The following is a 23889-nucleotide window of genomic DNA, read 5'->3' as shown; positions in this document are numbered from 1 at the left end:
TCCATGCTCAGTGGGAGCTGACTTGGCACTGATCATCTTGCGTGATGGCTTACCATGGCCAATAGACTTCTCGGGCTGGGGTGGAGCAACTCTGGTCTGAGTGCAAATACGGGCAATGTGGCCTGGCTCTCCGCACTTGTAACAAATCTTGGAGGTAGGATGTGGACCTGTATTAGAAGGCGGTCCACCAATAGGCCTGGGTGGAGCATACTGCTGAACTTGAGGAGGTGCCACATAGAATGGCCTCGGTACATATTTGGGTGGAAGAGAGGAGTTTGGAACCCAAATCCGGTGCTTCTGAGAGCTAGAACCGGAGGAAGATCCCAAAGCACGAGTGTGCTTACGAGACTCCTCGTAAGTGAGTTGAGCTGTCTCTGCATTAATGGCCTTGTTCACAAGGGCTTGGAATGTATCACAATGATGCAGGTGGAGATCACGACGCAACTTGGGGTTGAGACCCTTCCGGAACCTAGCCTGCTTCTTGGCGTCCGTGGACACCTCTTCTGTGGCATAACGGGCGAGGTTCTCAAACTCTCTACTATAGGCATCAACAACCATCTTACCCTGGGTGAAACTACAGAACTCTTCTCTCTTGCGATCAATGAGGGCTTCAGGAATGTGATGCTCGCGAAAAGCCTCAACGAAATCCCTCCAGGTGGAAGTCTGGCCAGCTGGAAGCATAGCCTCATAGTTCTGCCACCAAAGACTAGCAGGACCTTCCAGGTGGTGTGCAGCATAGGTGACCTTGTCACTTTCGGCTACGCTCGCGGAATGCAGCTTATGAGTGATGCTACGGAGCCAGTCATCTGCATCAAGTGGCTCGATGGAATGATGGAAGGTAGGTGGGTGCAAGCGAATGAAGTCATGAATGGTCATAGGCTTATTGGACTGATGTGCGGTGTTCTCCTCGATACGTGCCAACAAGCGGTTGGACTCACGCTTGTTCCTCTCCATCTCTAGCATGAACTCTGTCAATGAAGGCTGATCGGGAGGATCCTCATCCCTACCATCTCCGTGGTTCTGGCTACGAGCAACGGAACTTCGCTTAGCCGATGACATCCTGAGAAACGAACCAAGGACGGAATCAGCATCAGCTATGGACTGTAGAATGTAGGACAAGGAATTAGTATCTCTCGAACTCCTAGGGAAATTTCGGCAGCATAACGGCAGAAAAATGCTCAGAATGAGACATCCTACTAAAAATGGGGTGGTAACATACTCATCAACATTACTCAAGGTTCTGAGATCATACTGAACAGACTACACCGGAATACTCAAAACTAGGGTATGACTCTGATCAACCAATCCTATGGGACTATGGAGTAGTAACACGTGATCCTGATAGACGGAAGAGAAAGCCTAGTTCCTTAACCCCGTAGGAAAGATAGGATGACTCAGATCAGAAGGCCATGAGGTAAAGGAGTAAAAGAGCCTTACGTTCCATCCCACAATCAATTCCCTTACATAACTAAAGAATTTCTAGACTCAACTTCGACCAGTATGGCTTGGTAAACCTACAGGCAGTCAGGCTCTGATACCAACGCTGTCAGGACCCCGACTCGATGCCACATCGATCCAGCATGTAACACCTCATATCGCTTTGCGGCCTCACGCACGGTATCCCCACGGGTGTCGCCTTACTTTTGCCCGGGACCGTTTGCGCATTTTGGCACACGTATATGATGGTGTCGCTAGCATCCATATGATAAAGAGCCCGGGATGACATGGCTAGTCGTAAACCCAAAGTGGCACTAACTTACAGGGACAGGCATCCATGACCCAGCATCGAACGTGTCGGTCATCAGCGAGTGAATCCAGGCTGTAGCACTGGGCTAACAGGACTTCGGTGAACCGGGCTGTAGCGGGCTAGCAGGACTCCGGTATTCATCGCGTGACATTTCCCCGAAGGGACAGACACAGGATCGAAGAAGGACACATGCCGGTCAGCCTAAGTGTTCCGGAGCAGTAGCAAGCTACCGTGGAAGCACTAGGAGACATTTCCCCGTAAGAGGGGCTACTAAGGATAAACAACTAGATAGTCAGATCCCACACATAGCAATACACATTACACGTACGCATAACATGCAAGTATGTGCTGTACAACATGGCATCACAGCATAACTCAACAACTTATATAGATAAAGGCTCAGAAGAGCCATCATAGCATTTATTGCAAACAGGGGTCACAAAACCCGTCATACAGAGCATACAAGCAACAAGCGGAAGCATTACATGTCTGGGTACAGACATCTATAAATGAAAAAGGTTGAAGAGCCTGACTATCTACAACGTCCGATCAAGATCGTAGCTGAGGTACTAGCTACTAGTCGAAGTCCACGAGAACACTAGTAAGACAGAAGTCTCCGCTGCAAAAACATAAATAAAGCAACATGAGTACAAAGGTACTCAGCAAGACTTACATCAGATCCTATCATACATGCATTTGCATCAAGAGGGTAATGTGGGGTTTAGTTGCAGCAAGCCAGCTTTGACTCTGTGGCTATCCTATTCTACGACTACCAGAAACTCTGGAGGTGAAACAACGTACACGAGTCCACTAATCACCACACAATACACTACTATGGACTCATCCCCGTCTCCCTACGAGAAGGCCATCCATAGCACTCACACTTGTCTTGAGCATTTTAGGGTATCCACTTCAAGTTGTCTATGTACCATGTAAGCATCCAAGAAGTCCATAACCGCGGACCCGGCTATTTGAATAGATCAAGTTAACCCTGCAGGGGTGTACTTCTTCACACACGCTCTCGCCACTTACCGCCATGTACACGTCATGTATCTCGGCAACCTTCAAGCGGAAGCCTGGCGAGGGTGTCGGCCATGACCTGAGTAACCACACAAGACTCTAATCCAGGTTTATCGCCTATTCGGGTTCCATCCGCAAGGAGATCCGGCCGGGGTTTCACTCACGGCCCCAAACGATGTGTGCAGGGTTCCCAAGCCCACCTCGCCGGATGGATCTACGCTTGGTACACCGTGCCACTGGTGCCTAGTCTGTCCCAAGCCCACCTGGCCGGGTGCCACTTGGTAGACTACTAACACTACCTACAAACACCAGAAACTAGTTGCGACTCCTGGACAGAGATCAAGTTGGTTAATAAGTCGAGAGGGGTCGAGTTACCGGAACCCAATGTGTGGTAGTATCGAGTCATTGGACAACATACACAGAACTCAGTGCTTAAGGACGGTTCCAGTGAGACAACCCACCATGTACTCCTACATGGCCTCTCACCGCTACCTTTACCAAATCGTGTTCACACACTTAACTCTCAGCATCAGAACATATCGTAACACTCCAATTCATTCCCAATGAACCAGACCTGACACAACTCTAAGCAATAGCAGGCATAGCATGGTAGGAACACAACAATGGCTTCAATCAACTCCTACACATGCTAGTGGGTTTCAACTATTTACTGTGGCAATGACAGGTCATGCAGAGGAATGGGTTCAACTACCGCAGCACAAAGTAGCAGATGAACCGTTGTTGTCCTAATGCAATAACTGAGAGCAGGAGCGAGAGAGTAGGGTTTTATCGAAATGAACAAGGGGGTTTGCTTGCCTGGTAAATCAACAAGGGAGGCACTGCTTCACCGACAGGTACTCTGGAACGTCTCCGGAGCAGGACCTATCGAGAAGGAACGGTGCCGGCAATCAAAACACAATCATATGCAACAATATGATGCATGAGCATGGCATGTAGATGTGATGTTGTTTGGGCTAATGAAACTAGTATTCAATTGAATGAAGTCCATTTGAACAAAAGGTTCAAATGCAACTCCAAAAATAAGTCTCTTAATATGCCATAATGTGTTTTCTCATATTCAGCATGTATAAGTTGGTTTGTCATGCATGAAACTAGTACAGATGGAAAGATTGCATTTTTCTGATAATTTTTCATATATGACTTATTTTAATCTGAGCTACGGTTGAATTGATATGAATTTTTGAAGTTTAAATCAATTTCTGGAATTTCCTGATTTAATTTAAATCCAGAAATTATATATTGCGTCAGCATTGAGTAAGCATGACGTCAGCAGTCAACTGGGCTGGTCCGGGTCAAACCTGACGTGTGGGACCCACACGTCAGTGACAGGGGGGTCAAACAGGGGTTAATTAACTTAATTAACAGATTAGGGGGGGTCGGGCCCACTGGTCAGTGTTAGTGGCTAATTAGGTTTAGTTATTTTTTTTAACTAAAATTAGCAGGGCCTGGCCCCACTAGTCAGCGACCCTGGGGGGTCAAATCCCAGGTCAAACAAGTCAGACCCGCCGGCGGTTAGTCGCCGGCGAGGCCTGAACGCGACGGAGGGCTGCGGAATCGTCGCTCCGGCGACCAATCGTGCGGCGGAGAGCACCTACGCGAAGCCCAGGCTCGCGCGCATCCTGTGGCACCCTCTGTTTCACCGGAGACGGCCTATATCGCCGGCGGCGACCACTTGGGCGGCGTCCGGAGTTCGGGATAGCGCGGGCGTGGGGCTGCAGCTCGCGTTCGAGCGAACGGAGGGCACAGGCGGTAGCTACGAGGCAGCAGGAGCACATCGAGCTACTACGCGAGGCGGAGGTGCTCGGGGGAACGGAGCTCGCCGGCCATGGCGGACGGCGGCTTCGGACGCTCGCGGGGCAGCGGCTACAGGGCACGCGCGAGAGAGAGAGGTGAGGGGAAAGGAAGAGGGGCTCACGGCGGACTCGCAGAGCAGGCCGGTGTGCTCGGGGACGTCCTGCGTCCGGCGAATCGACGGCGATGGCGGCGAGGTCGATCTCCGGCGTCGGTGGTGAAGAAGACAACGGCGTCGGCGATGGAGCGCGTCCGGAGGTGCGTGGCTTAACGAGGAGGTAGAGGGGGTCGAGGCGGAGCTGGGAAGCGTGTCAGGGAGGCGAGGGGAGGCCGGTGGCCATGGCAACGGCGAGCGATGGCGGCGGCTGCGCTCGGGTGCGCTCGGGGAAGAGAGAACCAGGGAGGAGGGAGAGCGAGAGGGAGGGGAAAAGGACCGGGGCGGCTGCGTGGCGACGTTCGGTCCATCCAGAGCGGCGAGGGGAGGACAGGCAGGCAGGGAGGGAGGAGGCGTGGCGCGGTGGCGCGCGCGCGCGCCGGGCACGCTCCGTTCCCCTGTCGGGAAGGAAGACGACAGAGGAGGGGGGCCAGGTGGGCTGGGCCGCCTGCTAGCTGGGCCGGCCTGCTGCGGCTGGGCTGCACAGGGGAAGCCCCAGGTAAGCCCCTCCTTCTTTTATTTCTGTTTTCTATTTCTTTCTGACATTTGTTTTGATTTAATAAAATATTAAATCAATTTATTTACTTATGCCAATTTTTGCAGGGGCTAACTATATTATTCCAGAGCTCCTTTATAAATGGCATAATTTTTGGACCATATTTCATATATATAACAATATATATCCAAAGCAAATAATTATCGGATTAATCCAAATGGACAAAATTAAATATCCATGAGCTCCTAAAAATATTGGTTTGATTTTTATCTCTGTCCAATATTTTCAGAGAGCAACATGAGCATTTTCTTGGACCCTTTTGGAGGAATTTTTATTTGGGTCATTTTCAAAAATGATTCTGAGGGTTCCACCAATCCTCATTTCAAATTTAAATGAAATTTAAATATGATGCACAACTGACTGGCTAGTCTAGGTCATACCAGACTAGGGATGTGACATACGGCCTGGATTTCCATGATCTGGCCCCGAACTTCATCCTCAACATCTCGGCGTCTATCGTCGTGTGCGAGGCTTTCCTCCGCATCCGCCCCCATTTCGGCCTATGGCTCAAGACTTTCAATGTCAAGCCGAAGGTGGTGCGCGGCAACCAGGCGGAGTGAGGAGGCGCCATGGTGGGCAAGATGCCCAACGTCTTATGGATCGAGGGCTCCTTTGTGGAGACCCTGAAGGGGTGGCAATCAGGGTTGTTTTACATCACCGAGCCGCGCGACCCTGAGTGGGTCGCAGCCCCCGAGTTCCGGTCCGGACCCCCAACGCGGCTCACGTCCTGGAAAGTGATGGGCCTGTCATGGGGCAACAAAGAAGAGGTGACTGGACTGCAAACATGCATCCAAACCCTGGTGAACAAGCAGCTCAAGCTTGTCAACATAGTCCAGGTTATGCTCATCCGCCGGATCCTCCCGTGTCAACAACGGGCCTTCAATCTGTGGGAGTTCAACCCGGCGCAGCACCGAACTCTGAGCAGGCTCTTTGACACGACATACGAAGATGCCAGGAAGGTGCTTTTCAAGGGCATCGAGGCTCCCGCATCCGCTACCGAGGATCGCGGATTCAGCGCGCAGCGTCACGCTAGCACGGTAAGTTGTTTGTACCTTTTACAGGGTATTAGTTTTTCATAGTTTAACTCTATGTGGGATCTAAGCTCCCTTACCTTTGACAGGATTGGCAGGCAAAGTCCGGACAGATCGACTGTCCGGCTCCTTTGCCCGAAGACCCAGCCAATGCCCGCTTGGCGAAGCTGCTGGTTCCGGCATCCTATGTGGTGCCAGAGAAGAAGGCCACGGAGAAGGCCACGGGGACTCGAAAAAGTGCCCGGCGCCAGGAGGTGTCGAGGTCATCATCCGACGGCTCCAAGGAGCATTCCTCCCATGCAGACGAGGAGGAGGAAGAAGAGACCTCTCCCCCTCCAGTGGGAGGAGAGAAGAAAAGGAAGGCCGCCCTCACTGGGGAGGCCGAAGGGTCCAAGAAGGGGAAAACCCTTCCTCCGGACTACTCGACTGACGCCAATGACGGCGGAGAGGAGTGGCCGCTCAGGGCCAAGCCCCTGGCAAAATCGTAAGTATCCGGATACCAGAGTAATTCATAGTATTCCTTTATTGCACAGCTTTCCCTTATGTCGAATATGATTATGCAGCCCACCCAAAGACCAACTCGACGCGTCGTCGAGCGGTTCACTGGACTCGTCGGATGTGAATTCGCTTCCGACGGCTACCTCCCCCCACCCTACGGACGACGCCGAAGTGTTATCCCAACAGGTTCCAAGCCAGGAGGAGGTGGTCCTTGAGGCGCCGCAAGGCGACCTCCCGGACTCCAGGAATAAAGGGGATAAAACCCCCCAGGGCTCCAAGTCCGGCTCTAGGCCGGACGCCGCTTCGGAACCTTCAAAGGTTCCAGAGTCTGGCGGGCGACCTCCTTCCAAGAGGAGCAAGCCCACCGTGCCGGTGACCCCCGTCCAACCGGAGGCGCCGGACAATCTATTGGAGGTGCTCAAAGGCGCCTCCATCGACAAGGAGCACCGCACCATTATGAGTGCGGTGGTCCAGAAGGTTCAGTCCGCCAAGAGTGGACTGACTGAAGCTTGTGCTAGCCTTTTAACAGGCTTTGAGGTAAGTAAAGAATGTGTAAATAATATTACCGCATAGACAGTAGCCCCTGATGCTTTGTTTGGCGTTCGGGAAGAAAAGGCTAATAGAGGATCAAATAAAATTCGAAGGAGTCTAACAAAAAGGAGTCAATATGCGTATGCAGGCTTCTCTGCTGGCGTCCGCCGCACTGACTGCGGAAGTGGACACGCTAAAGCAGAACCTTGAGTAGTCCGAGCCAGAGCTCAGGCGTGCCAAGAAGCAGCTCGAGGACAAGGAAGGTAAGAAATACCTTGTTTAAATATATATAAAAAAGGTGCAATTGCAAAAAATGACAGGATTATCGTGGCTATTGTAGGGGCCACGTCTGAGGTGGTGACCCTTAAGCAAGCGCTGCTCGAGGCTGAGAAGAGGGCGGCCATGAAGCGCATCGAGCGGGAGAAGTATGAGGCCCAGGTTGGCAAGGTGCGGCAAGAGCTCCAGGCTCTCATGAAAAAACATGAGAGTTTGGAGCTTGACTCAAAGACGCGAGCGTCCGAGCTCGTGGTGGCTATTAAAAATGACAAGTCTGCCAAGGCCAAATCCCAAAAGACCCTCCAGGAGTTGGATGCGGTGAAAAAGATAGCGGCGGGTAAGGCATTCTCTATGCAAAGCAAACACATAAACATGAGTTACTTGTTACTTACCCGAATCCGGAGCTCTCTAGGAGCGTTCGCAGATCTTCCCCGTAGCGTGTCCGATGCCGCCGCATTCTATCGAGCCGAGGAGGGCAGCTCGATAGAGAAGGTGTTCTGGCCTCAGTATGCTGAGGCCGGACACCCCGTGCCCCTGAGCGACCAGTTGAAGCAACTGGTCGAGCTCCACAAGGCGGCCGAACAGGCCATGAAGGGCCTCATAGTTCGGCTGTGGCCTGGAGAGGCTCTGCCTGGGAGCTATTTTGGGCTAGTGTGGCGGCTGGTGGGGGCCTGTCCAAGGCTCGAAGTCATCAAGCGCTCCTTCTTCATTGAAGGTGCCCGTAGGGCCCTTGCCCGTGCTAAGGTGCACTGGGCAAGCTGGATGCTGAGGAACTTGTGAAGGACGGGCCACCGCCGGGGGAAGAGCATTGCAAGCCCGAGAATTATTATAAGGATGTTCTGAAGGGTGCCTGCCTTATGGCGGATGAATTTTCCAGGGATGTAATTTTTGAGTAAAACTCGCTCGTTTTGTCATGTGCGCTAAAAACTTGTTCATATGCGCTAAGCAATGCTGTTGGAATTTAAAATATTACCTTCTGTGCGGCTGTTTATCAATTCTGAGAGATGGCGAGTCGTCGGCTTCTGCCCCCGTGCCGCTAGTGCTGGGGGTGTTCGGGGATAAACCTGAGCGCTCTTTTTCCCATGTTTGGGTCCTTCGAGGGAGGCGCTCAGCACAACGAACAAGGCAATCAGACTATAATGCGTGAACACTCTCACTTAGCCATAGAATTATATAATTTTAAATTTCAGCGAAGCCCCTGGTATTCAGAAGACCGAGTTCGGGGCGCTATCCATGCCTTGGCCGGACAGAGCCGACTCCTTGCTCTAAGCAGCATAAGTCTTTAGGGACTTGAAAAACCTCTCGAACAGCGACCCGCTCTCGCTTCATCATGACAGTCAGTTTTAGCTTTCTCTACTGAGGTGCTCGACCCAGCTCAACTGGGGCACAATCGCAGTAGTTCTCCTAGTGCTACATTAGCCGACATAGCGGAACGTAAGGCACCAAAACATAGGAGCCGGGCAAACCCAACTATTGACCCAAGACATGATTCGGAGCCGATGCATATAATGCTATAAGTTCGAGGTGCCGCACTTGTTAAAGTGTTCGGACTTCTCACACCATATTGAGGGGTACTAAAGCCCCTGGCGTATTTTGGCCATACCAAAGTGTACGGGTGCAACATGTCGTTAAGGAACATATATTTTAAAAAAAAGAGTAATGCAAAAATAGACAAAAGCTATGTACTATTTATTAAAAAGGGCTGCGATCAAAGCAGAACGATACAAATAGTGCGATAAGCAAAAGGTTGGACTATTTAACATGTCCGTTCCAGGGGCAGGCTGCGGAATGGTATGCGAAACAGATATATTGCTCGTGATAGAGACCACCTGGAGTTCCGTAATGCGGCATGGCTTGTCTGCTTCCCTGGTTCTTGCATCGTTTGTGCGGCAATTGAACTGCCGAATAGGCCTTCCGAAGAATGGAGTCCTGAAAGTAAGAGAAAATTAAAAAATTGGCAGCCCCTAGTGCGGTTTAAGCCGTGTTTCGGGCATGCCGTGATGGTGCCCCTCCCCCTGTACCCATGGTATTTCCAGAGCGTAGTTATGTACGCGAAGCACTAGCGTCGCATTTTTGCGAGGGCTGGGGTTGGGGCTGCATCGCTACGCCTGCTCGGAACGTGCCAGGCGGTCTTGTTGTAGGTTACTCCGGGCGCATTTGATGGTGTCCGGACGTTTAGTGGCCAGACTGGCGAACTGCCTGGAGAGGCTGCTTTGTACTTCCGCTGCCAGGGCCGCCGTGTGCTCCTCCGTTCGGAGGGAGCGTTCAGTGTTTCCATTGACCGTAATTACTCCTCGAGTGTAACATCCCAAATTTTCAATTTGGAATGTTATACATTAGATCATCATGCATATCATATTTTATTTTGCTTTTGGTTTTGATCCTAGAAAATCCTAAGCAACTCAAGGACCCACGGAGAGAGTTGGGGATTTCGTTATTTACATATTTGAGTTTTCTCAAATTTTGTAAACAGGATCATTTGATTTTATTTATTTTATCATCAATTATTTCTATTACAAAAATATGAGAGAGGGAATAAAATGACTTTCCCAAAATATAGAAATATTGAGGATTTAATAAAAAAATCAAATAAGTTTTATTTCGGAGTTTTTCGGTATTTTATTTGAATTTAGGAAAAATGCACGTTTTTCAGAGTTGTAGTTTGGGCCCAGATAAATGTTCACTTTATCGGGCTTGATTTTAGAAACACGGGAAAATTTATTTCGTGATGTTTGGAGTCCGTTTAGTATTTCTTTTTATTTTTCTTCCGAGCGGAATTACTAAAAAAACAGCGGAACCGACTATGGGCCGTACTCGGCCAGGACTCCCCTGGCCGGGGCCTTTATAAGGCGCTGCCCCGGGGCCCGAGAGCCCAGCCGACCCAGCCCCAAACCCTAGCGCGCCCAGCCCCAGCCCCGCCGCCGCCGCCGCCGCCGATCCGCCGGAGCCGCGCGTCGCCCGAGGTTCGCCGCCCTCGAAATCCGTGCTGTTTAAAAAAAATCTCTTTGTCGTTTTTCTTTTTCGTCGGATTTTTCCGCGGTTATTTTCTGATCGAGATTTCTGATCCGATTTTCGTTTTAGTATAACTTTTCGCTCGTTTATCGGAATCAGGCGGTTCAAGCGCCTGGAGTTTTGTCTCAAAACCCTCTTTCCGAATAATCAACTTAAACAAGTTTTTGCTACTGTAAAATTTGACCTAGATCCAGATTACTAGAACGAAGTTGTTTTCTTTCGCCGTTTGATTTCTTTTGCTTCGTTCGATTTGATTCTTTTTGCAAACTAGGGTTCTTAAGTTGAACTTTCTGGTTAGATCTTCTATTTGAGTTTTACCTGTGCATTAGATGAGTACTTATTGTATGCTTGTTGTTTGTCTGTGATAGAATACCCGAAGTGCGCCGCCTGTTACTTTGAATCTCTAGGTTTCGCGGATCATCAGCAAGGCAAGTAACACTTTGATCATGCCTTTTTCTACAACCCAGTTTTATGGCATTAGATCAATCCTCACACATTACATGATTAGGATCTAATTAAATTGTTTGTTTTTCTTTTGGACCGCCACCCAGGCCCAAAGGGATCATGAGATTATTCATACTAGAAACTTCCGTGTGCAGCCACAAGCCATTATGGGCTCTGGCATAGTTGACTAAGTTGTGCGAACTCTTACAGTGGTAGACTAGCAGATGTAGGGGATGTAGGTGGTACAGTCTACCCGATCGTCAGGTTCTAGCGCTTCTGAAAGACTGTGTCTCGGTCATCCGTTTCTCAAACACCATGTAGTGCGAGAAATCCAACGGAGGCGATCGAGTCTTGTGGGTAAAAGTGCGCAAACCTCTGCAGAGTGTAATAAACTAATCATGATTAGCCGTGTCCCCGGTTATGGACATCTTGAGTGTCTAGTACCTGGATTTTCATGTGAATCTCAACATGTTACTCTAAAAAATAATTTTGTTGGGTTAATGATGATGCTTAATTGGGATTGAGAATGCTGTCAACCATTCTCAATGTTTAACAACCACCATGATAGTAATTAAATTTATTCATTTGAAGTAGGGAAAAATTGGCTTTACGCAAAAACTGTAACCATAGAGCTTTCCACCAGCCAAATATGCATATAGTATAGCTGTTGCATACCATTACTCTCTATGTGTTACCTTGCCAGCATATTCCATGTGCTGACCCATTTTCGGGCTGCAAGGTTAATGTTGCAGACTTTTCAGACGACGATTAAGGAGTTTTTAGGTTGTGGTTCTATACTCAGTGATGCCGTTGGAGTAGATGGACTCACTTATCTTCCAAGCCTTCCGCTGTTATTGTTATTAGATGGCCTTAAGCCATATTTATTGTAATAAGTTCTCTCTTGAGACACTCGATGTAATAAGTGTGTGATTGCTACTCTTCTATAAATCCTTCGAGTACTGTGTGGTGTCAGCATTACTGATCCAGGGATGACACCGGAGCACAGAGATCAGACTGTTTGAGGTCTGGTCGCTACAGAGATGGTATCAGAGCACACGCTGAATGTAGGACACGACCACTAAGCTAAAGACCTAGATCACTACTCACTCTCTTCTCTTCTGACCTCTCACCTTTTCTACTCTTTAGGATGGCGGATGCAAGGAACAAGTTCACCCAACCAGATGAAGATACACCCTTTGGACGCCACTTGAAGGAAGTCACTAGGTACCTGAACATAGGAATACCAAGCTTCACGGGAACCTACAACGCCACTTTACCTGAAGAAGAGCGCTGGATGATTCGAGTTCAAGTTCCAGGAAGGACGTTCATGCTAGTCACTGAGCCCATAGAGTTTTCTTTTAATGCACCAACTTGGAGTCTAGGAAAGAGTATGGCAGCTCACATCGCCATGGGATGCATTGGAGAAGTCTACCGCAAGGATCTCAAGGATACTATCTACCAAATTTTTGGGCGCCGAGATGAACACTGGGAGATGATCAGCACCAGGAAAGATAGATCAATTGCAGCTTTTATCCAGGAGTTAAACCAGCACATTCGACGACAGGAGAATCAGATGTGCGCCGACATGATAGGTCTGAAGAAGGCTAAGACTAGAATCAAGGAACTGGAGGAAGAACTCAAGACTACACGCGAAGATTATGAAGAAGAAATTGAAGTATTGGTGGATAAGAATGCCGACCTAACAAAGAAGATTGGAATATTTATGGGAGGCCCGACGCCAGTAGAGGAAGACGAGTAATGCAAGGAGATTAGCCCGGAAGACTACATCATCATTGACGGCACCGACTCGGAACAAGATGGTAGCAATGATGACTATGTTGATAAAGCAGGAGCAGATATCATGGAGTCTACAACCGTAGAATATTTCTAGTAGACCACCTCATCAGTAGTAGTAGTCCACCATGTAAATATAGTAGTCCGAGCACTTTGCGATAGTTAGATCGATTGTATGCCTTTGTTTGATTGAATGAAGTGAATTGTTTGCTTTTGCCTCATATGCATATGGGTAGTGCTTTCTCATTAGACCCCCTCTATTCTTATATCTCATCTTTTCTAAACCCTCAGATGCCTCCGAGACGTGACCCCGGATTTGCCTTTCCGTCGGAGCTCACTCAGTTGATCCAGCAGCAGAACACCTTGATGCAGTTGCTAGTTCAGAATCAGAATCAGGGGAACAACAACAACAACCCACCACCACCACCACCACCTGTTGACCACTTAGCCCGTTTTCTTAGGCTAAATCCACCGGTGTTTTCCAGTAGCACCGAGCCGATAGTAGCAGATGATTGGCTCTGCAAGATAGCTAGGGAGTTGACCACAGCAGGATCCACAGATGCGGAGAAGGTTAAGTTTGCTGCACATCAGTTAGAAGGACCGGCAACATCCTGGTGGGAGAATTTCACAGCCACCTTCCCAGTCGACACTGTCACATGGGACCAGTTTCAGCAGGCTTTCCGTACTGCCCATGTTTCAGTAGGAGCAATGGCCATGAAGAAGCGTGAGTTTCATAACTTGCGCCAAGGAGGATGGACAGTTGGCCAGTATGTGGAGGAGTTTAGTAAGCTAGCACGTTATGCCCCAGATGACGTTGCTACGGATGCAGCTAAGCAGGAGAAGTTCCTGGAAGGACTGAATGATGAGTTGAGTATGCAGTTGATGGTAGCCACCTTCAACAACTACCAGGAGTTGGTAGACCATGCTCTTATGATTGAAGGGAAGCAGCAGCAAATTCAGAACCACAAGAGGAAGTATGGACAAGGAAAGTATAATTCAGGAGCTCAGCAGAAGCCACGTTTTACCCCTAGGCCGGGAGGACATTTTCAGCATACCCATGGAGTAGGTAGCTCGCACAATCACAATGGCACCAAGAATGGTAATGGGAATGGAGGAAGCAATGGACAGAACCGCAACACCCCATCAACCCCAGCCAAGAAGGACTTGAGCCACGTCACTTGTTATAAGTGTTCGAAGCCAGGACATTATGCAAATGAATGTCCTGAAGGCCAAAATGGCAATGGAAGTTCTGGGAAGAAGCCGAACCCTTTCAACAGGGGACAGGTGAACCACGTTAGCGTGGAGGAGGTTGAAGCTCAGCCCGATGCAGTAATAGGTAAGTTTTTGGTTAAGTCATTTACTGCACTTGTTCTTTTTGATACTGGTGCATCGCATTCATACATCTCAAGGGGATTTGTGGATAAGTATAACCTACCAACCCAAGCCCTTAGGTCACCCATGTTAGTAACCTCGCCAGGAGCAGAGTATGTGGCTAGTCTATGGTGTGATCGGTTACCATTAAGGATTGGTAACTATGTTTTTCCCTCAGACCTAGTAGTATTGGAATTTCAAGGATTGGATGTGATATTAGGCATGGATTGGTTATCAAAGTATGAAGGGAATATTGAGTGTGCTAGTAAGTCAATTTTGCTTACCACACCAGAAGGGAGAAGGATCAAGTATGTATCCCGGCATATGCCAAAGAGGACCCAAGTAAATTGCCTAACAGGAGTTGTGCAGGAGGAAGTACCAGTGGTAAAGGATTTCCCTGATGTATTTCTCGAAGAATTGCCAGGCATGCCACCGGATAGAGACATTGAGTTTTTGATTGAGCTTTTGCCAGGCACTGGGCCAATATCAAAGAGACCATATAGGATGCCAGCAAAGGATTTGGTGGAAATTAAGAAGCAGATTAAGGAGTTACTGGATAAGGGATATATTCGCCCAAGTTCTTCGCCTTGGGGATCGCCAGTACTTCTAGTGGAGAAGAAGGATGGATCGTTAAGGATGGTTGTTGATTATCGAGGATTGAATGAAGTAACGATCAAGAACAAGTACCCACTACCAATGATCAATGATCTGTTTGATCGATTGCAAGGAGATAAAGTGTTTTCCAAGATCGATTTGCGATCAGGATACCACCAGTTGAAGATTCGAGAACAGGATATCCCGAAGACAGCATTCACCACAAGATATGGACTATATGAGTATACCGTTATGTCATTTGGTCTGACTAACGCGCCTGCCTATTTTATGAACATGATGAACAAAGTGTTTACGGAGTTTTTGGATAAGTTCGTCGTAGTGTTCATTGATGATATCCTGGTATATTCGAAGAATGAAGAGGAGCATAAGGAGCATTTGCGTTTGGCACTTGGAAAGCTCAGAGAACATCAGTTATATGCCAAGTTCAGCAAATGTGAGTTTTGGTTGAAGGAAGTTGGATTCCTCGGACATGTTATATCTGGAGAAGGTATAGCTGTTGATCCCGCTAAAGTTGATGCCGTGACCAAGTGGGAAGCACCAACCACAGTTGGAGAGATCCGGAGTTTTCTGGGACTCGCGGGATACTACCAGAGATTTATTGAGAACTTCTCAAAGATTGCGAAGCCTATGATGGAGTTGCTGAAGAAGGATACTAAGTTCAAATGGATTGAGGAGTGTGAGGCTAGTTTCCAGGAGTTGAAGAAACGCTTGGTTACCTCACCAGTGTTGATTTTGCCAGATCAAACCAAGGGTTATGAGGTGTATTGCGACGCTTCACGTCGAGGACTTGGAGCAGTGCTTATGCAGGAAGGGAGAGTTGTTTCGTATGCTTCACGACAACTGAAGCCTCACGAATTGAATTACGCTACGCATGATTTGGAGTTAGCAGCCGTAGTGCATGCCTTGAAGACATGGAGACATTTCCTCATCGGAAATCATTGTGAGGTGTACATGGATCACAAGAGTTTGAAGTACATTTTCACAAAGAAGGAGTTGAACCTCAGACAAAGGAGATGGTTGGATGCTCATCAAGGATTATGATATGAGATTGCATTACCATCCCGGAAAAGCTAATGTAGTAGCTGATGCATTAAGCCGCAAGAGCCATGTCAATACGTTAATGACGGGAGAAATACCCAAGGAGTTAGCAGAAAATCTTCGTGAACTATGTTTGGAAATAGTTCCGAGAGGCTATGTAGCAGCGTTGGAAATTAAGTCAACTTTGATGAATAGAATCAGAGAGGCTCAGAAATCTGACAAGGAGATTGCTTCTACAAAGGAGAAACTGAGCAAAGGAAAAGCTAAAGGATTTCGTGAGGATGAGCACGACACCCTATGGTTTGAAGACCGTGTTTATGTACCCAATGATCCGGAGATCAGAAAGTTGATTCTCCAAGAGGCACATGATTCACCGTATTTGATTCACCCAGGAAATACCAAGATGTATTTGGATTTGAAGGATATTTTCTGGTGGACCGGAATGGAGAAGGATATTGCGGAGTATGTAGCAGTTTGTGACGTATGTTAGAGAGTAAAGGCGGAGCATCAGAAGCCAGCAGGATTGTTCCAACCATTGCCAATACCCGAATGGAAGTGGGATAAGCTAGGCATGGATTTTATCACGGGATTACCAAGGACTCGTTCAGGCTATGACTCGATTTGGGTCGTAGTTGATCGATTGACGAAGGTAGCTCATTTCATCCCAGTAAAGACCACTTACACCAGTGCTAAGTTGGCAAAGATATACATGACCAGGATCGTATGTTTGCATGGAGTTCCGAGGAGCATCGTATCAGATAGAGGAACCCAGTTTACCTCAAAGTTCTGGAAGCAGTTACATGAGACTTTGGGTACTAGGCTAGAATTTAGTACAGCTTTTCATCCACAGACAGATGGACAGACCGAGAGAGTTAATCATATTTTGGAGGATATGCTGAGAGCTTGTGCACTGGATTATGGATCTAGTTGGGACGATAATTTTCCATATACAGAGTTCTCTTACAACAACAGTTACCAAACCATTTTGAAGATGGCCCCTTTTGAAGCTCTGTACGGAAGGAGGTGCAGGACACCGTTGTCATGGGACGAAGTTGGAGACCGCCAGTTGTTTGGACTAGATCTGATTAAAGAGTCTGAACAGAAGGTGAAGTTGATTCGCGATAGGCTCAAGGTAGCCCAGTCCAGGCAGAAGAGCTACGCAGATTCTCAACGCAAGGAGACAGTTTACGAAGTCGGAGACAGAGTTTATCTTCGAGTATCCCCACTTCGAGGGATTAAGCGCTTTGGAGTTAAGGGGAAGTTAGCGCCACGATTTGTAGGGCCATATCGAGTTTTGGAGCGTATGGGAGAAGTGGCCTACAAGTTGGAATTGCCAGAAGGATTGACAGGAGTTCATGATGTGTTCCACGTTTCTCAGTTGAAGAAGTGTCACGCGGAGATGACTGACATACCTTTGAGAGACATAGTGCCATTAGAAGCAATTCAGTTGGATAACGATTTGACCTATGAGGAGAAACCAGTCAAGATTCTCGAGTTTGCCAGCCGAGTCACTCGCAATAAGGTTATCAAGTTTTGCAAAGTTCAATGGAGCCACCACACGGAGGATGAAGCCACCTGGGAGCGAGAGGAAGATTTTCTCAAGGACCACCCTCACCTATTTTCTAGCCAACCCGAATCTCGAGGGCGAGATTCATCTTAAGGGGGGTAGGTTTGTAACATCCCAAATTTTCAATTTGGAATGTTATACATTAGATCGTCATGCATATCATATTTTATTTTGCTTTTGGTTTTGATCCTAGAAAATCCTAAGCAACTCAAGGACCCACGGAGAGAGTTGGGGATTTCGTTATTTACATATTTGAGTTTTCTCAAATTTTGTAAACAGGATCATTTGATTTTATGTATTTTATCATCAGTTATTTCTATTACAAAAATTGAGAGAGGGAATAAAATGACTTTCCCAAAATATAGAAATATTGAGGATTTAATAAAAAATAAAATAAGTTTTATTTCGGAGTTTTTCGGTATTTTATTTGAATTTAGGAAAATTGTGCGTTTTTCAAAGTTGTAGTTTGGGCCCAGATAAATGTTCACTTTATCGGGCTTGATTTTAGAAACCCGGGAAAATTTATTTGGTGATTTTTGGAGTCCGTTTAGTATTTCTTTTTATTTTTCTTCCGAGCGGAATTATTAAAAAAAACAGCGGGACCGACTATGGGCCGTACTCGGCCAGGACTCCCCTGGCCGGGGTCTTTATAAGGCGCTGCCCCGGGGCCCGAGAGCCCAGCCGCCCCAGCCCCAAACCCTAGCGCGCCCAGCCCCAGCCCCGCCTCCGCCGCCGCCGATCCGCCAGAGCCGCGCGTCGCCCGAGGTTCGCCGCCCTCGAAATCCGTGCTGTTTTTTTTAAAAAAATTTGTTCATCATTTTTCTTTTTCGTCGGATTTTTCCGCGGTTATTTTCTGATCACGATTTCTGATCCGATTTTCGTTTTAGTATAACTTTTCGCTCGTTTATCGGAATTAGGCGATTCAAGCGCCTGGAGTTTCGTCTCGAAACCCTCTTTCCGAATAATCAACTTAAACAAGTTTTTGCTACTGTAAAATTTGACCTAGATCCAGATTACTAGAACGAAGTTGTTTTCTTTCGCCGTTTGATTTCTTTTGCTTCGTTCGATTTGATTCTTTTTGCAAACCAGGGTTCTTAAGTTGAACTTTCTGGTTAGATCTTCTATTTGAGTTTTACCTGTGCATTAGATGAGTACTTATTGTATGCTTGTTGTTTGTCTGCGGTAGAATATCCGGAGTGTGCCGCCTGTTACTTTGAATCTCTAGGTTTCGCGGATCATCAGCAAGGCAAGTAACACTTTGATCATACCTTTTTCTACAACCCAGTTTTATGGCATTAGATCAATCCTCACACATTGCATGATTAGGATCTAATTAAATTGTGGGATGGGAAGTAGATGAGGTAGTACCTATTACCTGTTTATTATCAAACCTTTGGGAGTTACTTCTACGTTTGCTTATTATGCCATGCTATGCTAGTAGACGTGGATTGGGTGAGAGAAATCCATGACAGATGTGAGATTGATAATTAATGGTTTATCTAAGGTGGCAACTTAAACACACATCTGGGTGGATTGAGGCACCTGGTTTCCAGGACTTGCCTGTTTTTCTTTTGGACCGCCACCCAGGCTCAAAGGGATCATGAGATTATTCATACTAGAAACTTCCGTGTGCAGCCACAAGCCATTATAGGCTCTGGCATAGTTGACTAAGTTGTGCAAACTCTTACAGTGGTAGACTAGCAGATGTAGGGGATGTAGGTGGTACGGTCTACCCGATCGTAAGGTTCTAGCGCTTCTGAAAGACTGTGTCTCGGTCATCCGTTTCTCAAACACCATGTAGTGCGAGAAATCCAACGGAGGCGATCGAGTCTTGTGGGGAAAAGTGCACAAACCTCTGCAGAGTGTAATAAACTAATCATGATTAGCCGTGTCCCCGGTTATGGACATCTTGAGTATCTAGTACCTGGATTTTCATGTGAATCTCAACATGTTACTCTAAAAATTAATTTTGTTGGGTTAATGATGATGCTTAATTGGGATTGAGAATGCTGTCAACCATTCTCAATGTTTAACAACCACCATGATAGTAATTAAATTTATTCCTTTGAAGTAGGGAAAAATTGGCTTTACACAAAAACTGTAACCATAGAGCTTTCCACCAGCCAAATATGCATATAGTATAGCTGTTGCATACCATTACTCTCTATGTGTTACCTTGCCAGCATATTCCTTGTGCTGACCCGTTTTCGGGCTGCAACATTAATGTTGCAGACTTTTCAGACGACGATTAAGGAGTTTTTAGGTCGTGGTTCTATACTCAGTGATGCCGTTGGAGTTGATGGACTCACTTATCTTCCAAGCCTTCCGCTGTTATCGTTATTAGATGGCCTTAAGCCATATTTATTGTAATAAGTTCTCTCTTGAGACACTCGATGTAATAAGTGTGTGATTGCTACTCTGCTATAAATCCTTCGAGTACTGTGTGGTGTCAGCATTACTGATCTAGGGATGACACCGGAGCACAGAGATCAGACTGTTTGAGGTCTGGTCGCTACATCGAGGGCCTGACATCTTTAGCTTAAGGTATGCGTAGTGAGGTACCGCGTTGAACTTCGAATGCGGTTCGCCCGAGCAGCACGTGATAGCCACTGCGGAATGGTACTATGTCGAAGATTAACTCCTCGCTTCGGAAATTATCCGGATATCCAAAGACCACTTCAAGTGTGACTAAGCCTGTACAGTTGGCCTCTACACCTGGTATTACGCCTTTAAAGGTCGTTTTGGTGGGCTTAATCCTCGAGGGATCTATGCCCATTTTCCGCACTGTATCCTGGTAAAGCAGGTTCAGGCTGCTGCCGCCGTCCATAAGGACTCTAGTGAGATGAAATCCGTCAATAATTTGGTCTAGAACCAATGCGGCGAACCCGCCATGACGGGTGCTAGTGGGATGTCCCTTCGATCAAAGGTGATCGGGAAGGAGGACCATGGGTTGAACTTTGGGGCGACTGGCTCTACCGCGTATACATCCCTTAACGTGCGCTTCCGCTCCCTCTTGGGGATGTGGGTTGCGTATATCATGTTCACCGTCCGCACTTGTGGGGGAAAACCCTTCTGTCCATTGTTGTTCGGCGGCCGGGGCTCTTCGTCATCATCGCTATGCAGCCCCTTGTCGGTATTTTTGGCATTTAACTTGCCTGCCTGCTTGAACACCCAACAATCCCTGTTGGTGTGATTGGCCGGCTTTTCGGGGGTGCCATGTATCTGGCACAAGCGGTCGAGTATTCGGTCCAAACAGGACAGGCCCCTAGGATTTCTTTTAAATGGCTTTTTCCGTTGACTGGATATATAGCCTCTGAATCCGGCATTAACTGCCGTATCCTCAGCATTGTCGCCGTTAATGCGGCGCTTCTGCTTGTTGCGACGCGACCTGCCACTACTGTCCCTGGTATCCGAATTACCAGGGTTCTTGGTCATATTGTTGCTACGAGCAAGCCAGCTGTCTTCTCCCGCGCAAAAGCGGGTCATGAGTGTCGTGAGTGCTGCCATTGATTTCGGCTTTTCCTATCCAAGGTGCCGGGCAAGCCACTCGTCACGGATATTGTGCTTGAAGGCTGCTAGGGCCTCTGCGTCTGGACAGTCGACTATTTGATTTTTCTTTGTTAGGAACCGTGTCCAGAATTACCTGGCCGATTCCTCTGGCTGCTGAATTATGAGGCTTAGGTCGTCGGCGTTTGGTGGTCGCACATAAGTGCCCTGGAAATTGTCGAGGAATGCAGCTTCCAGGTCCTCCCAACAACTGATTGATCCTGCTGGAAGCTGTTGAGCCAATGCCGAGCTGGTCCTTTAAGCTTGAGTGGGAGGTATTTGATGGCGTGGAGATCATCGCCGCGGGCCATGTGGATATGAAGGAGATAATCCTCGATCCATACCGCAGGATTTGTTGTGCCATCATATGATTCAAGGTTTACGTGTTTGAAACCCTCAGGGATTTGATGATCCATTACTTTGTCTGTGAAGCATAGTGGGTGTGCGGCGCCTCTGTACTGGGCTATATCACGACGTAGCTCCAATGAGCTTTGTCTACTGTGTTCGGCCCTACCGGATTTGTGTCCAGCGTGACAGTTATCGTCTCGAGTCGTGGGGCGCCCACGCGATCCGTAGATCGATCTTGTTTGCCTTTCCTTGTCCTCCAACATATCTCGCAGGTCTGGCGCATTTTCCCTGCCTTGGTACGGGGTGCGACTTGAGTGGAGGGCCAAGAGGCCTCTCTGTCGCGGCCACGAGGTGGCCGGTCGGCCGTATCAAGTGCTGGTGATGTAGGTTTAAGTGCTTCCTCCTCTAATCGGGGTAGCAACCTGCGCTTTGGGTAGCTCTTGGAGGGGTGTTCGAGTTTATGCTCTTCGGCCGCAAGGACTTCAGTCCATCTGTCGACTAGCAAATCTTGATCAGCTCTAAGCTGTTGCTGTTTTTTCTTAAGGCTTCTTGCCGTGGCCATAAGCTTGCGTTAAAAACGCTCTTGCTCGACGGGATCCTCTGGCACGACGAACTCGTCGTTGTCGAGGCTTGCCTCGTCTTCGGAGGGAGGCGTATAATTATCGTCCTCGACCTCTCTGTCTGCCGCTCTCTCATGAGGGCTGGCTTCTCCATCCTCCTGTGCTGAATCTTGTTGGAGGGGGTTTTCTTTGGCACTCTCCAGAGTATTATTATCTCCCGTGCTGGAATCACTGTATTTGCATTGGCGGGATTTTGAGCAGCGCCGCTGACGCCGGCGCTTAGGCTGTTTCTTGGAGGGGTCATCCTCCGCTGTTCCATCGCCATCTCCTTCTTTTGGGGTGTCCACCATGTATATGTCATATGACGAGGTGGCTTTCTAGGGCCCAATAGGGGCTGGTTCTTCATCGTCTCCTGCATCGGCGTCCATACCATCGATGTCTTCGGAGTCGAAGTCGAGCATGTCGGTTAAATCGTCGACAGTGGCTACAAAGTGGGTGGTGGGTGGGCTTTGAATTTCTTCATCGTCTGTATCCCAACCTTGCTGACGTAGTCTGGCCAGGGCTCTCCTAATAAAGATAGAGACTTTAGTGTCTTCAAAATATCGCCGAAAGGCGAGTGCTGAAAGATGTCCATGGCAGTAAACTCCATGATCGGCGCCCAATCGGATTCGATCGGCAGGGGCGCGAAGGGTTCAGAGTCCGGAGAGGAGTCCGGCTCCTTGGAGTCACGAGTCTCACGGAGTGCGGGGCTGGTGTTCGGCTCGATCGCCATTGGGATCGCAGCCCCCAAGGCGGCGTCCAACCACCCATCCTCGATCGGCGCAGTTGGCTCCGAATTAAGGGTCGAAGCCGATGCGAGTGCGGCCTCCAGGGCACTGTTCGGCGGCAGAGCTAGATCATGCTCGTCATGACAGTGCGGCGCGCTCGGTAGTGGCTCGAATCCTTCGAAGATCAAGTCCCCGCGGATGTCAGCCGTGTAGTTTAAACTTCCAAATCTGACCTGACGGCCAGGGGCATAGCTTTCGATCTGCTCCAGATGGCCAAGTGAATTGGCCAGCAGTGCGAAGCCGCCGAAGTCGAACATCTGTCCGGGGAGGAAGGTCTCACCCTGGACTGCATCGCTATTGATGATCGTAGGGGCCATCAAGCCTAACGGCGATGACATAGAGGAACTCTCAATGAAGGCACCAATGTCGGTGCCAAAACCGGCGGATCTCAGGTAGGGGGTCCTGAACCATGCGTCTAGGCCGGATGGTAACAGGAGGCAAGGGACATGATGTTTTACCCAGGTTCGGGCCCTCTTGATGGAGGTAAAACCCTACATCCTGCTTGATTAATATTAATGATATGGGTAGTACAAGAGTAGATCTACCACGAGATCGGAGAGGCTAAACCCTAGAAGCTAGCCTATGGTAGGATTGTTGTTCTGCATGTTGTCCTACGGACTAAAACCCTCCGGTTTATATAGACACCGGAGAGGGTTAGGGTTACACAAAGTCGGTTACAATGGTAGGAGATCTACATATCCGTATCGCCAAGATTGCCTTCCACGCCAAGGGAAGTCCCTTCCGGACACGGGACGAAGTCTTCAATCTTGTATCTTCATAGTCCAGGAGTCCGGCTGAAGGTATAGTCCGGCCATCCGGACACCCCCTAATCCAGGACTCCCTCAGCTTGGATTCATCAGGAGGAGTCAAGATAGGAGCTGAGACAAGCTTCTCTTTGAAGGTGTTGAAAGCAACATCACACTCAGGTGCCCATGCACACTTAACATGCTTCTGGAGGATGTTGGAAAGAGGCTTTGCAATCTTTGAGAAATTCTCAACGAATCTTGGGCGATAGCTCACGAGTCCAAGAAAACTGCAGAGCTGCTTGACATTCTGAGGAGGTTCCTAGTTCACAATAGCGGACACCTTCTCGGGATTAATAGCGATGCCCTTGGCGAAGATGATATGACTAAGGTAAAGAA

Source organism: Triticum dicoccoides, chromosome 4A (assembly GCF_002162155.2).
Source record: "Triticum dicoccoides isolate Atlit2015 ecotype Zavitan chromosome 4A, WEW_v2.0, whole genome shotgun sequence".
NCBI classification, from domain to species: domain Eukaryota; kingdom Viridiplantae; phylum Streptophyta; class Magnoliopsida; order Poales; family Poaceae; genus Triticum; species Triticum dicoccoides.
The sequence above is the reverse complement of the archived record's forward strand: the minus strand, read 5'-3'. Positions refer to the sequence as shown.